This window comes from Diceros bicornis, chromosome 23, assembly GCF_020826845.1.
Source record: "Diceros bicornis minor isolate mBicDic1 chromosome 23, mDicBic1.mat.cur, whole genome shotgun sequence".
Lineage (NCBI taxonomy): Eukaryota > Metazoa > Chordata > Mammalia > Perissodactyla > Rhinocerotidae > Diceros > Diceros bicornis.
In genome coordinates, this window is record NC_080762.1 from 33,188,593 (window position 1) to 33,203,609 (window position 15,017).

Genomic DNA, 15,017 nt, shown 5'->3' on the forward strand with positions numbered 1-15,017 from the left:
TCTCTGAGGTCTTCTTAAAGTGCTCAATCTAGAACTGAACACAGAACTCCAGATGTGGTTTGGCCAGTGAAGCATATAATTGGGTCGCTATTGGCTGCCTCTCTATAAAACAGTTTTACAAGGCGTCAAGACACATTCCTATCAGAAAGGAGGATGGAAGAGAAAAAGAGGGCCACAACACATTATTAACTTATACCATCTCTGCATGCCCGGCTTTTAGTCCAGAACTGCACGCTCATACCCCACACAGTTCCCGAGGTTAGTTAATTTTTCTTATCGTCATCTTCCTGTCTTTTCAATGAGCCAGGGAATCTGCAGGCATTTTGTTTTTGGCGGAAGTCGTCCAATCAAAAGACCCACTAGCAGAGATAACTTTAAGAGAACTAAACTGAGAATCCAGAAAGCTTAAGGAAAGTGGGACTTGAGCCGAGGGAACCGTGCATAAAGTGTCCAGCAGCCGGGAGCTCTGGCTGGCGACTCTGACGGCAATTACCTGCTTCTTCATTCATACCGACTGCTCTTCCCTCCTTTACCTTCAACAGCAATTATTTCCTCCACGTCTTCATCTTACGGAGAAGGGACGGGGAGAAGATGCAGCCGACTCAGTAATTGCAGGGAAAGACCCTCAGTGAGCTGGAGGCGGCAAGCCTGGCCGGGTGGAGGTACCCGCCAGACCACATAGTCCCGAGAACGCGCGCGTCTGCGACCGCGCCCCTCCTGATGCGCGCCCTCGCCGCAGGTCCTGCTCCGATCTCCGCGAGCGGGAGGCGGGCGGCGGCGCGCGCACGCGGGCGGGGTGGGGCCGGAGGGAGCCGACGTGCCGACGTTGGCGCCGCTGCGGGCCGGTGACGTGTAGTCTGCGCCTGCCCCGCCCCCTCCCTCCTCGCCGGGTTTGTGGGTCTGTCTGGCGTTCGTGCGATCCCTGAGCGCCGTGTCCTGTGACTGGGAGCGACCCCCGCAAGCCTGGCGTGGGGGGCGGACGAGGGCGCGGCGGCGCAGCTGTCCGCTGGCATCCTCAGCTCTGTCGGGCGCTCGGCACCCGCCGAGGGAAGTAAAAATAAAACCGAAAGGGAGGGAGGAGCGGAGGCAGTCGCCGACGGAGTGTGATGGGGAGCTCGTGAGCGGGGCCGAGAGGTGAGGAGGTGGAGGTGGGAGGCGGAGAAGGGGCCCCGCGGCCCGGGGACGCTGGCGGGAGGCGGGGACTGCGGGGCAGGCGACAAGACCGGGCTCGTCCCTAGGGCGATTCTCCTTCGGCCCCGGAGGCAAGCCCGGAGCTGTCATCCCCCTCCGGGCCTGAAGAGTTGTCCGGGTCTGCGACAGTCTCGTTCCGTTCTTGGAATTTATCACTGGGGTAGAGGATCAAAAAATGAACCCGAGGCACATGTTGCCCGGGTGTTAGGCCACAACGTGATGACCAGATGGGGTGCTTTTTCTTTCCTGTGCTTGGCTAATTTGTTTTCGTTAGTTTTTTTCCATTGCAAAGCCGTGGTAACTTTTTCGTTTTCTTCACTTGGATTTTGGGAGAGAAATCTGTTTCATTGTATTTTTTACCTCCACACTGAAAAGTAAATAGACTGGATAGGGAGTTGACCATGGTGAATTGTGGGTGAATTTAGCAACCGAGGAGTCTAGAATGTCATTTTGAAATAAGTGAGTGTGTATTTGCGCGTGAGGGAGTTGTTGTGGGGACGTGGGCAGTTGTTTTAAATACGCTTCTTCTCATAAGCTAACTTACTCATTGAATGCAGTGTGTTCATGTGTTTTGCTATTCTTTGGTTTAAAAGAAGCATAATTTTAGCAGTAGGTGAAAAGTTTGATATGAATGGTATCACGTGTGCAGTTCGAACTAGTTACCATATTTTCTTTTCTCTTTCTAAGTAAGGTTAGATTGAATAGCTGATATATCCATCATCAGATTTCATGTTTAATAGATTGAAATCATTTTTATGAATTTCAGTGTTCTCAAAAGTTGAGAATTCAGCTTTTGATTCTACTTTGGATTGTGCTCCTGTTCATCTTTTATTTTTAACGATGGTTATAACAGTAGTCTTGCATGAGAAAAATGCTCCTTCAAGATGCCAGTTAAGCGTAGGCTAAATAATCGTATTTGAGTGAATTAATTTTTCATGGCTTAGCCTTCTTGATCCGTGCTGAACAGTTTTCTTTTGCCATTCATTCATTCATGTCTTCATATGTGCCAGGCGCCGTGCTAGGTCTAGGAAATCAAGAGAGATACAGTGTCTGTGCCTGTGGAACTTTCTATAGTTCAGCACCCTTTTCAAAGAGAAACTTGACTAGGGTTCCTCTTCATGCCGTGGATCTCTAGTTGACTAAAGCAAGGCTTTTTGCAAGAATAAATTATTGTCAGTGTTTATATGCAACTGGCATTGAAAAAGGAGCAGATCATTTTACTTGAACAGCATGACTTGATTTTATATTTGATCAAAAAGATAGTATACATTGCCAGTATTTTGCCAGTTAAGAAGAGTAAGTTTTTCTTTTTGCAAAGTTGGCTTAAATATAAAGTTCAAATTGGAAGTCAGTTTCTACCTGAAAAAAGACTATTTTTCCAGTTTTTACATTGATCTGATTGATCTATAAGTTAATAACTTGTAATTCATAAGAATTCTATGCACACAGTATATTCATCAGGAACATGTATGGGACTTACTGACTGAAGTAAGTTTATTGCCCCATAGCACCTTCCATGGGGAGCTAGTTAGCATTAGGCCTTTCAGTACAAAATATGTCTTGATATAATGTGGCACACTTTTCAACTTTGAGAAGTTATCTACCTGAAATCAAAATTTTAGCAAACACAAACATTTATGGAAAGAAAAAGTGTATAATTACCAAGGAGGAGAGAGTAAGTTATCTAATATGTATTTAGTAACCATCAGAAGGCAGGCATTAGGTGTCTGTCTCCTACATTATACTGTAAAGTCACTTAAAGTAGGGACTGGATCTTTTTTCTTATATCTTTTGCCTAGTATAATACCTAGCACTTAGTAGACAGACCCTATATAAATGTTCATTCATTCAACATGTACCATCTTATTTAAGTCTTCCATTTTGCATGTAGATGAGCAAGTATGTTTGAGTATGTCTGCTGTTTGTTCAGTTTCATTTTTATGCTATCCATTGCCTATGATAATCTGTCTTCCAGATTGCCTTAACTTATTTCTGAAACTCTGTCTCTAATTCTTAATTCAAAGTTAATGCAGTTTTTTTTTTTTTGTGAGAAAGACTGGCCCTGAGTTAACATCTGTTGCCAATTTTCCTCTTTTTGCTTGAGGAAGATTGTCCCTGAGCTAGCATCTGTGCCAGTTTTCCTCTATTTTGCATGTGGGACACCACCACAGAATGGTGAGTGATGTGTAGGTCCACATCCAGGATCCGAACCCGCAAACCCCAGGCTGCCAAAGTGGAGTGCGTGAACTTAACCACTACTCCACCAGGCTGGCCCCTCCTCATTGTTATTTGAATAGACTAACTTTTGGAAACCTTTGTAAGTTAAGATATATTCCCATTTATCCTCCTGGTTTTGGAGTTTTGGGCTAGTCTTCCTTCACTTCTGTGATTCACTCTTCAGAGAGACTTCTTAGGAATTGAGTTCATTATCAAAGGTTTGAACTGACATGGAAAATTAGAGTGGAATTCGGAAAGGTACATTATTAAAAAACCTAGTAATCTTGAAGAAATTTACAAGTAACAGTAAGCATTCTCAGGATATATTTTAATAAGATAATTGCTGAGAAATATTTATATTTGAAGAAGAGAAAGTTTACACCTAGTTATTTAATGACTAAACCAAAGAGTGTCAAACTACTGAATCAAATTTCTGAGGGTGGCGTCTGGAAATGTCTGTTTTCAAGCAACTCCCCAATGATTCCAATGCAACCAATTCATATTGTTTCATATTCATAACTTCTACATTAAACCATATGAATTCAAGAGCCTCTTAATTTTGGATAATATCTATTCTATTAAACCAGAACTTCAAAAGAAGGAAGGTCATTTATCTCAGGATTGTGGAGTAGTCAGGGAGGCAGTTGCTAACGTTTTCCAGCATTTTCAGAGACTTGCTAGATCATTTTGAAATTAAGTCAGTGACTAGCAAGTTACTCAGTTATGTGTAGCTAAGAAACATGGCATATGAATATGATAAAGGAAAGCTTATATTCCATTCCAAGAGAGGTAATCCTTGCTTAAGAATGAGACAACTTGTCTTTTTAGAAAAATTCCTTTAGTTACTTTCTTGAAAGTGAATAAAATGCCAAACAGGCTAATCAGATGGAAGAATATAAAAATGTTAAATTCTGTGCCTTCATCTTAAAATAAGAAACTTAACTATAAAATTCTACATAAGAAGAAATTAATATGAAGGTGGTGTTCAGTTCACAAAAATAATTTCAATACATCTTTTCCCAGGGTGCATATGTTTTCTAAAATGAGACCTGCTTTAAGTGGTACCTTTAGCGCCAAGAAGGCTCCTAAACATTCTTTCTCAGGATTCTTTAAGGAGTGAAGGAAGTTTTACAAAAAACGTCAGCACTGTCTGTACTCTGGGGGTTGGAGTGCTAAGGAATAACCTAAAAATCCCTTCTGGAAAGCTTCGAAGATGAATGCTCTAAGTACACATCATTGAACAAATATTTATTGAGTTTCTTGGCACAGGCTAAGAACCATGCAGGGTACTGGGGGAAAGCAAGACATAACGCTAACTTCTGCACTCTTGGAGATTACAGTCAACATGCTGGCTTTGTGAGACTGTTCAGTGAATTGACTTGAGGCAAGAAAAAATACTAATGCGCGGCCAGTGAATGCTCTCCTGGTCAACCTGAAGTTAGCAAAGTAGAGGCTTTGTCACTGATTAAAAAAGTGAAAAAGTTGGTCTCCTAAATCACTGATTTTGGCCATCAGCTTGGAAGAAAATGAGTGAGTTATAATGGAGTTTGAAGAGTGACTGATTTACGTCCAGTTTTTCAGAGCTCTTCTGTTTGTATTTATTAGAAACAGGACACTGAAAGAAAGTTGCTGAAATTCTAAATCCAGTGGCCATTTTATCACATTTCTTGACAGCATTTGACATAGTTATCCGTACCTCTTTCTTAAAACTCGCTCTTCGCTTGGTTTCGGAGGCCACACTTTTGATTTTTCCCTGGCCTTTTTTGGCCTCTTTCTGTTCAAAATCTCCTTTATAGATCTTTTCTACCTATTTATTCCTTAAAAGCTCCTGTTCCTCCACCTTCTGGTGTCTTTTCTTTTTAGTCTACACTCAAATTCTTAGGTGATTTTTATCTGTTCCCATGGTATTCCTGATGATTCTCATTTATATCCTGAAACCAGACCACTCTCCCAAACTTCACACTTGGATATTCATTCCCTACTGACCATTTCTACTTGAATGTCGTCCAGACATCTCAAACTCAACTTATTTGAGATTGAACTCCTGATATTCCTACCTCCCCCTGCTAAAAAAACCCCACAAAAACCATCTTTGCTCTAGTTCAGTGAATTATACCATCAACCTGATCCATAAATGTGGAAGTCAGCCTTGGTCCTTGCCCCCTCCCCACCACAAATACAGATAATCAGAGTAAGCCAAATAGATTTGACTTAATCACTTGGATTCATCTCCCTTTCTCTAAATGGCTACCATTACTTCAGTCTAGGAACCCATCATTTCTTCATGTTTCATTTGGATTATTGCAACAACCTCCTAGTATCTTCCTGCTTCCAGTCTTGCCTTCCTATGGTCCACTCCCTTCACTGCAGTCTTGGTAATCCTTATTAACGCAGCTCAAGTCAAAAACTCTTTTGAGAGTTCTTTTACTGTTAGAATAATTTGTAAACAATGTGGCTTATAAGGCCCTTCGTGACTTGTTCCTAGCTGTCTCTCCAGCTCCATCTCTGTTGCATTACTCCTTGAGCACTACACTCCAGTCATCTTTTCAGTTCCTTGAATGAAATGTTCTCACTCCTTAGCTGGAATATGTTGCCCTCTTTACCTGGCTGACTCTTCGTTCTTGAAGTCTCAGTATAAGAAAGCTGCTTCTCCTTCCCAACCTCCTTTCTTGCTAGACTATAGGCACCTACTCTGTATTCCAGTAACACTCTTTATTGCCCCCTTTTATAACAGTCTTATTTTTTATTGAGATAGCTTATTTAATTAGCTTGTCTTTCCCACCAGATCGTGAGCTTCACAAGGGCAGGTTCCAGATTGATTTTGCTCACCATGGTTTACCCAGCCTGGTGTCTAGCGTGTAATAGAAATACTAGTTAAGAAATATCAGTTAAATGAGTGAAAGTTGTTCTACATTCTTTTATGATTTTCCTTCTGAGCACACTCCTACCCTAGGGTTTCTAGCGACTATTGACTTTTATTTTATCCTTGCTTTTGCTTTTCTGTTTTGTTAGCTTGAGATTTAGAAAATGCTTACCCAAATATTAATTTTAGAATTAAATTTCTGCATGTAATAAGTTCTTGAGTTCTTGGAGAAGATTGGCATCATGAGTTCAGTATATCACATTAGATTTTGATTTCTTTTGTGTTTGAGTAAAGTTAGTAGTTTGTAAAACATCTTACCTCTTCTTAAGGACTGAAATAAATTGAACAAACTAATTTCTGTGAAGATATGATTTGAGGTCTTGAAATAAAGATGATATAAGCCTTAAAAAAATAAATACGTGGGCTGGCCCTGGTTGCCTAGTGGTTAGGTTCGGCATGCTCCGCTTCAGCAGCCGGGATTCAGTTCCCGGGTGCGGCCATGCTGTGGCGGCAGCTCATATACCACAAAAAAAAAAAAAAAGAGGAAGATTGACAGCAGATATTAGCTCAGGGTGAATCTTCCTCAGCAGAAAATAAATGAATAAGTAAATACATACATAAATACATAGATAGAAATCCAGACCTGTAAATACTACTGCCCTTTTCTTGTGGCAGCTTTGGCCACCTTTTATCATTCCTGTCAGTCCATCCATCCAGCCATTATACAAATAGTTATTGAGAACCTGCTATGCCTCAGGCACTGTGTTAGGTGCTGTGGAAACTGCAGTGAACAAAGTCCCCACCCTCATGGGGCTCATATTCTATTGGATGAGGCTGACAACAAACACAGAAAGCATGTGTTATGTGATAAGTACCATGAAGTAAAGTGGGTTGGGTGCAAGAGAAGGATCAAGGAAGGGGGCTGCTTTTTTAAATGAGGTGATCAGGGAAGCCTTATATGGTAAAGAGACATTTGAGCAAAGACCTGAAGGAAGTGAGGGAGCTACCTAGGTGGCATCTGGAGGAAGAGTTCATGCAGAGGGATCTATCTGGATGATAGTTATGTCACTGGAAGGAGGGCAAATGTGGGTGCCCCAAAGTGAGCAGGGAGGAGAGTTACAGGAGAACAAATCAAAACATAGGAGAAAGCCAGGTTCCTTCGGGCTTTTGAAGTTTACTCAGAGATATGGGAAACTTTTGGAAGGTTTTGAGCAGAGGAGAGCCACAGTGTTACTTTTTTAAGGAAAGAATCATTCTTGTTTATACATGGAAACTAGATTGTTCGGGATTGAGGGTGAAAACAGGGATACTACACAGGCCATTGCAATAATCCAGGGAAGAGATAATAATGATGAGAAGTGATCAGATTCTGGATATATTTTGAAGATAGAGTTGGGAGAATTTGCTGAGTAATTGAGTGGAGTAAAGCATAACTCCAAGTTTTTTGGCCTGGGCAACAGGCATAAGGGAGTTGTGACTTATTAAAGTGGGGTAGACCACAGGATGAGGTTTGCAGTGGGAGATCAATTTTGACTTTTTTTTTTGTGTGTGTGAGGAAGATCAGCCCTGAGATAACATCCACGCCAATCCTCCTCTTTTTTTGCTGAGGAAGACTGGCCCTGGGCTAACATCCATGCCCATCTTATCTTCCTCCACTTTATATGGGACGCCGCCACAGCATGGCTTGACAAGTCGTGCCTCCGTGCGCGCCTGGGATCCGAACCCCAGGCTGCCGCAGCGGACCGCACGCACTTAACTGCTACGCCACCAAGCCAGCCCCCAATTTTGACATTTTTAAGTTTGGGCTCACTCTTAGACATCCGAGTGGAGATGTGGAAGAGGCAGTGGGTACACAAATCTGGAATACAGGTGAGATGTGCAGGATGGAGGTTAGAATTTGTTATTAGTCAGAATATAAATGATACTTAAAGCCTTGAGACTGAATGGGATCACCTGGGGAATGAGTGTAGCTAGAGAAAAGGTCTGAGCACTGAGCTCGGGAGCACAACAATGTTTAAAGGCTAGGCAGAGGAGGAGGAACCAACAGGAGAGGAAAGTGCGAGTAATGTGGGAGAAAAACCAAGAGACATTGGTGTCCTAGATGCCCAGTGAAGCAACTGTATCTAGACGGGCTGGGTCAAAAATTCCTGACAGGGATTAGACAAGTATTGAGAAGTAACATTGAATATGGCAATATTGAGGTTATTTGTGACCTTAATAGCTCTTTTGGTGCAACAGTGGAGGTAAAAGCCTGCTTGGATTGGAGTTTTTGCTGTAGATAGAGAGGGAGCAGAAAAGTGAGGTGTTAGTTGAAGAGGGCTGTGGAGTCAGCAGAGGTTTTTAAATATGGATGCCACTACAGCATATTTTTAGGCTTTGAAAAGGATCCAGTAGAGAAGAAAATATTACTAATAAGGAGAGGGGACAATTTACTCCAGCAACTTTATCACTGTATCCCCACTGAATAATATTTTCTTGAATGAATTAATCAATGAATGGATAAAAGTTCACCAGATGCAATATTTTTTTTAATCAGTGCTGAATAAAAAGTAGGATAAAGAACACTTCAGTTAACACCTCCTTTTTCAGATGGTTGTGAGAATTGGTTAGGTTTCAGCCTTCCTTGGTTAAAGCACCATCTGGAAGTTTACTTTCTCACCTTGATGAACCTGGTGTTTCTCAAGTCTTTGCAGCGGCCCTTACAAATGGTCTATTAAGGTGTGTCACCACTATGGACTTGTCTAATCTTGTACTTTGTGTTCATTTTTCCCATTTAAACTTTTAAAAAGTTGGTACCTATTTCAAAAATTTGGAGACCTCTTAGGAACTATTACCTTTGACTTAAGAAGATACAGAATTTGCCAAAAGAGTGAGGGAAGACAGATTTTTAAATGTTCAGAGTAGGGTTGCCAAATAAAGTACAGGATGCAGAGTTAAATTTGAATTTCAAGTAAACAACAAATAATTTTTTTAGTATAAGTATGTCCCATGCAAGTACATCCCAAATACTGCATGAGGCCTATTATACTAAAAAATTATTTGTTGTTTACCTGAAATTCAAATTTAACTCTGCATCCTAAATTTTCATCTGTTAAATCTAGCAAATGTAGTTTAGAGGAAAGGTTTGTATGATTCTTAGTCTGAGAGTATAACACAAAGGTAAATCGTCGGAATTTGAGCCTCTTGAAAATGTAATCCTGATGGTGTAGTCACGCGTAACTCTGATGATCAAGAAGTGGGAGGTATCTCAAGTAACTGATTTTGCTGTGTCTGGGTATTTTAAAAGAATATGAATTGAACACGGAGAGAGAGAGTACTCAAACCAAGGACAGTAAAAGAGAATTTGTAAGACCTGGGATGCATATCCTTGAAGAAGCATTAGGGTCAGCAAGAACAATTTTTAAGCTGTATTCACCAGTCTCTTTCTAGGGGCCAGTGCTAAGATGTTAAAAAAAAGAAAATGGGTTTAACTACTTTATCTGCTTCCTTCTTTTATGCTAAGGAGAACAGAGAATGGACTCTCAATTGGCAGAATTGCCAATGAAATGGCAGAATTGATTTGGGTTAAATGGAATTGAAGCACATTATGGGTGAGAATATTAAAAGAGCACCCAGATGTTCAGTGTTCAGATGTTCAGTCTCTCATAAGCCTGAGAATTTTCAGATAGTGTTTTCAGAACCTACAATTTGTCAGAATTCATTTTGATGCTTTCAGAACTTATTATCTCTTATTAGCCTTCTGTGTTTATTTGTAACTTAGTTAAAACTTTTAATTGTGGAATATTTCAAGAATATGGAAACTTTCAGAAAATAATGTAAGAAACACCGATGAACTGGCGACGCAGGTTTAATTAGTATTAATTTTTACTTTATTTGCTTCAGGTCTTTCTCTTTTAAAAAATATTGCTAGATTAATTTTTCTTTTTGTCGCTTTTCTCCCCTCCCCCACAATCCACTACCTTGAAGCTGGTGTATGTAGTTCTCATGCATGTTTCTACATATTTCTCTGTGACAGGATATAAACCAAGGCATAATGAGGGGGTTGATGGAAAGAATTGGAACTGATAAGTGTGATGAAGAGAAGATTTGAAGTGGGATGACGTGTCTTCAACTAGAAGTCACTCATGTGAAAAGGAGTGCTTACATTTGATGACTTATTGACATTAGGCAGTACAGATAATTTTTTTGTGTGTGTGTGAGGAAGACTGGCCTTGAGCTAACATCTGTTGCCAATCTTCCTCTTTTTGCTTGAGGAATATTGTCCCTGAGCTAACATCTGTGTTAATCTTCCTCTACTTTGTATATGGGATGCCGCCACAGCATGGCTTGATGAGCTGTGTGAAGGTCTGTGCGTGGGTTCCAAATCTGCAAACTCTCAATGCGGAGTTTGGGTGAACTTAACCACTTAACCACCCTACAGATAATTTTTTTAAAAGATCAGAAGCAACATCCAATGCTTAGTGATCAATTATTTTATGGTTTCTACTTACATGGAAATTTTTATTAAACGTTGAAAAACATCGTTCAACCTATACAGATGTCATTTTTATTAAAAAGTCAACAAGAATTAGGATTTTTCTAGTATCTTCATTGTAAAAATTCTTAACCAGCAATCTTTAGAGAAATGATATTGCTATTAAAAAAATTGATAAGGTCACATGCTGTAATTTTTAAACACATCAGAGAAAGTGAAATTTTAAAATATCTTCCTAATATGATGCTTGTCGAAGCATGATATTTCTTTTAGTAATTAAATTTTAAAAAGGTGGGTGATGTCACTGACAAAACTTTTTTTCCCCTCAATTGTAGTATATAACTTGTTTCTAAGGAAAATGGCTTAGAAGTTAGACTAAAGGAAGAATGAGAAATCTAGGTCTGATCCTTTCAAACAGCTTTTCAGTTGCGGAAGCTGTGAGTAGCAGAGGATGGAGTCTGAGAGGGCAGTGACAGTTCATCTCAGAACAAGGCACAGAGAAAACATTCTGGTGGACTACATTTGTCAGGGCACATTTCTGACAGATATAACGTAAAGGGAAAGAGTACCCTGTTTTTATAAGTAATTAACTTTTTATTCATAAGTATTGAAACAAACAGTTCAGACCAGAATGTTAAATAATGGTCATGTCAGTACATTTTTTCAGAAAGATTAAGTAAAGTGTATATTAAATACAATATAGTAGCATAATGGAATTCTTCTATATATTTGTTCTAATTCATAGTGCCCAATGAGTTAGTAATTTTCTGTTTTGATATTTCTTGTTTACCACATAAAATTCATTTGAGTCCTGATTTTAGTGTCTAGTTTTTCCCTACTTGAGAGGGAGAGGGGTAGCAATTTCATCCGCTATTACCAAGTATGTGCCAACTTCTTTTACATAGTGTCAATGTTAGGGCTATTGAAGAATTTCCTCTACTGTGCATGAAACAATAATAAGTAAAGATTAAGGCCATTATATCCTTTGATAAATATTTTTTGGATTTGGAGTATATAATCCTAGTTGTTGAGGTGTAAAAACTTCAATCAGATTTCCAGAAGGTCACCAATTGCAGAGCTCATATTCAGGAATGTAATGGCGCTCCATATGATTGTGATACAGAGGAACAAGTGTAAGGTCAGGAAAACCCTTTCTCTTTAAACAGCTAAGGCTGGTTCCAGAGCATCACTAGAGTTTTGGTTTGGTGTATGAGGGTACCTCTTAAGAGGAGGAGGTATTCACGGTTTCAATTCAAATTAGTCTTTTCAGGGCTTATTAAAGGACAGGCGTAAATTCCTTGGATCGGTCTTCCAGAGGCCCATAGATTAGGGTGGAATGAGAATTTTGCCTTTCTCAAATACTCTGGGCCAGGACCTTTTTCACTGGGCCAGTCTGGGGAGAATTAAAATAACGCACTGCCTAGTGTGTCGCGGTTCTGGTCTGTGTGCTCTCTAGAGTAATATGTGTGCTGATTTTATCCGTGTGGGGTGTTCTTTCTGGCTATTCTTGTTCTCATCTGGTGCTGATACGTTATTCTAGCTGCTTGTTTTCCTCAGGGCATTTTTAAAGAAAAGCTTTCTTTATCCTTTGTTAAAAGCAAAACTAATATAACTATGAGGATCTTCTGTAATATAAAGACTATTCAGTTTTTGGTTATGAGCCTGTCTAGGTCCCCTCTCCTCTCAACCATTTCTCAGAACGTATCCCCATTGTTAAGTGACAGGTGACTGTATATATTTTGATTTATATAAAAGTATATATGTATGTATTTATCTTTCCCTTGCTTTCTTTGTTCTCCATGCTCCAAGTGTGTTTCCTAATTTAATTGGAAACTATTCAAGAGCACTTGGTTCTTGCATAAGAGTTAGAATCTAAAGTGAACTTGTTGGGTGGAAATTATGAATAGTTAAAATTACCCTTGAAAATCCCTTATTTGGACACCAGGTTGTCACAACATACTGTCTCTCAGTATGTTGTACATAGCCATGTTTTTGCTCCAGACTTGGAACGTATCACGGTTTTCTTCAGATGAACCAGGTGAAAAAATTGGCTTGTATTGAATGGCCATGTTGTATATTTTTTTTAAGAAGGGAACATAGTTTTAAACATTGAAGTCATGCAATGCAGCAAGATGCTCACAGTTTGAGATACATGTGGTGACTGAAACAGACTAAGGGAACATCATATTCTTGTTGCTCATCTCCCATTCACTCTGGAGCAACTATTCAGTACGTGAAATAGTGGGCAGAATCTCCAGTGTTATTGTTTCTGTCTGTCTGTGTACCTTTTATTTGGCTTATTGAGTTTGATTGATTCAAATAATTAAATGTGCCTGTGATGTGACTACTGCATTAACCAGTTGATGGCAATAAGATGCAATATAAGTAAGGAATAAAAGGTAAAAATTCTCTTTAGGATATACCATGAAAAATCACCCTTTTTTGAAATGGCATAATAGAGGATTATATGTATAATGTGTCTATTAAGGCTATGTTTTTCTGAATTCAGATCTTGGCAGCGTTAACTATCACAACTCGATTTTTTAAAAAGATGAAGTAAAATATAAATATTCCAGTTTAATGTGGTTTGTGGGCATATAATTCTCTTTTAAGTATTGAAATCTTAAATTCTAATTTTTACTCCATTTATGACCTACTTCATCATTCCAGTGTTTTGTTTTTTTTTTAATTGATGTTTTAATAGTTTTTAACATTGTGAAATTTTGGGTTGTACATTTTTGTTTGTCCATCACCATATATATGACTCCCTTCACCCCTTGTGCCCACCCCCCACCCCCATTGCCCCTGGTAAGCACAATACAGTTTTCTCTGTCCATGTGTTGGTTTATATTTTCACATATGCGTGAGATCATACCGTGTTTGTCTTTATCCTTCTGGCTTACTTCACTTAACATAATACCCTCCAGGCCCATCCATGTTGTTGCAAATGGGACGATTTTGTCTTTTTTATGGCTCAGTAGTATTCCATTGTGTATATATATCACATTTTCTTGATCCAGTCGTCAGTCGAGGGACACTTAGGTTGCTTCCACTTTTTGGCTATGGTGAATAATGCTGCAGTGAACATAGGGGTGCATAAGCCTCTTTGGATTGTTGATTTCAGGTGCGTTGGATAGATTCCCAGTAGTGGGATGGCTGGATCATGGGGCATCTCTATTTTTAATTCTTTGAGGAATCTCCATACCGTTTTCCATAGAGGCTGCACCAGTTTGCATTCCCACCAGCTGTGTATGAGGGTTCCTGTTTCTCCACATCCTCTCCAACATTTGTTGTTGTTTGTCTTAGTGATTATAGCCATTCTGATGGGCCTGAGGTGATATCTTAGTGTTGTTTTGATTTGCATTTCTCTGATGATTAGTGATGTTGAACATCTTTTCATGTGCCTATTGGCCATCAGTATATCTTCTTTGGAGAAGTGTCTGTTCATTTCCTCTGCCCATTTTTTGATCGGGTTGTTTGTTTTTTTGTTGTTCAGTTGTGTGAGTTATTTATATATTATGGAGCTCAACCCCTTGTCAGATGTATGTTTTGCAAATATTCTCTCCCAGCTGGTGGGTTGTCTGTTCATCTTGATTCTGGTTTCGTTTGTCTTATAGAAGCTCTTTAATCTGATCAAGTCCCACTTGTTTATTTTTTCTTTAGTTTTCCTAGTCTGGGTAGGCATGTCATCCGAAAAGATTCTTTTATGACCAATGTCAAATAGTGTGTTGCCTATATTTTCTTCTATGAGTTTTATAGTTTCAGGTCTCACCTTCAAGTCTTTGATCCATTTTGAGTTAATTTTTGTGAATGGTGATAGCAGTTGGTCCACTTTCATTCTTTTGCATGTGGATGTCCAATTTTCCCAACACCATTTATTGAAGAAACTTTCCTTTCTCCATTGTATGTTCTTAGCTCCTTTGTCAAAAATTAGCTGTCCGTATATGTGTGGTTTTATCTCTGGGCTTTCAATTCTGTTCCATCGATCTGTGTGTCTGTTTTTGTACCAGTACCATGCTGTTTTGATTACTACTGCTTTGTAGTACGTTTTGAAGTCAGGGATTGTGATGCCTCCTGTTTTGTTCTTTTTTCTTAGGATTGCTTTAGCTATTCGGGGTCTTTTATTGCCCCATATGAATTTTAGTATTCTTTTTTCTATTTCCGTGAAGAATGTCATTGGGATTCTGATTGGGATTGCATTGAATCTGTAGATTGCTTTAGGTAATATAGACATTTTAACTATGTTTATTCTTCCAATCCACGTGCATGGGA

The 15,017-nt window shown here is 39.5% G+C and overlaps 1 protein-coding gene across 1 annotated transcript in view; it reads left to right on the forward strand.

Annotated features, from left to right (window-relative positions):
• The first annotated feature begins 885 nt into the window (after window positions 1-885).
• ASCC3 (activating signal cointegrator 1 complex subunit 3) overlaps window positions 886-15,017 on the forward strand; it is a 336,770-nt gene continuing 322,638 nt past the window's right edge. The window contains exon 1 of the mRNA XM_058566571.1: window positions 886-1,134. The gene's annotated coding sequence lies outside the window, so the exon portion shown is untranslated. The remainder of the gene's footprint in view (window positions 1,135-15,017) is intronic.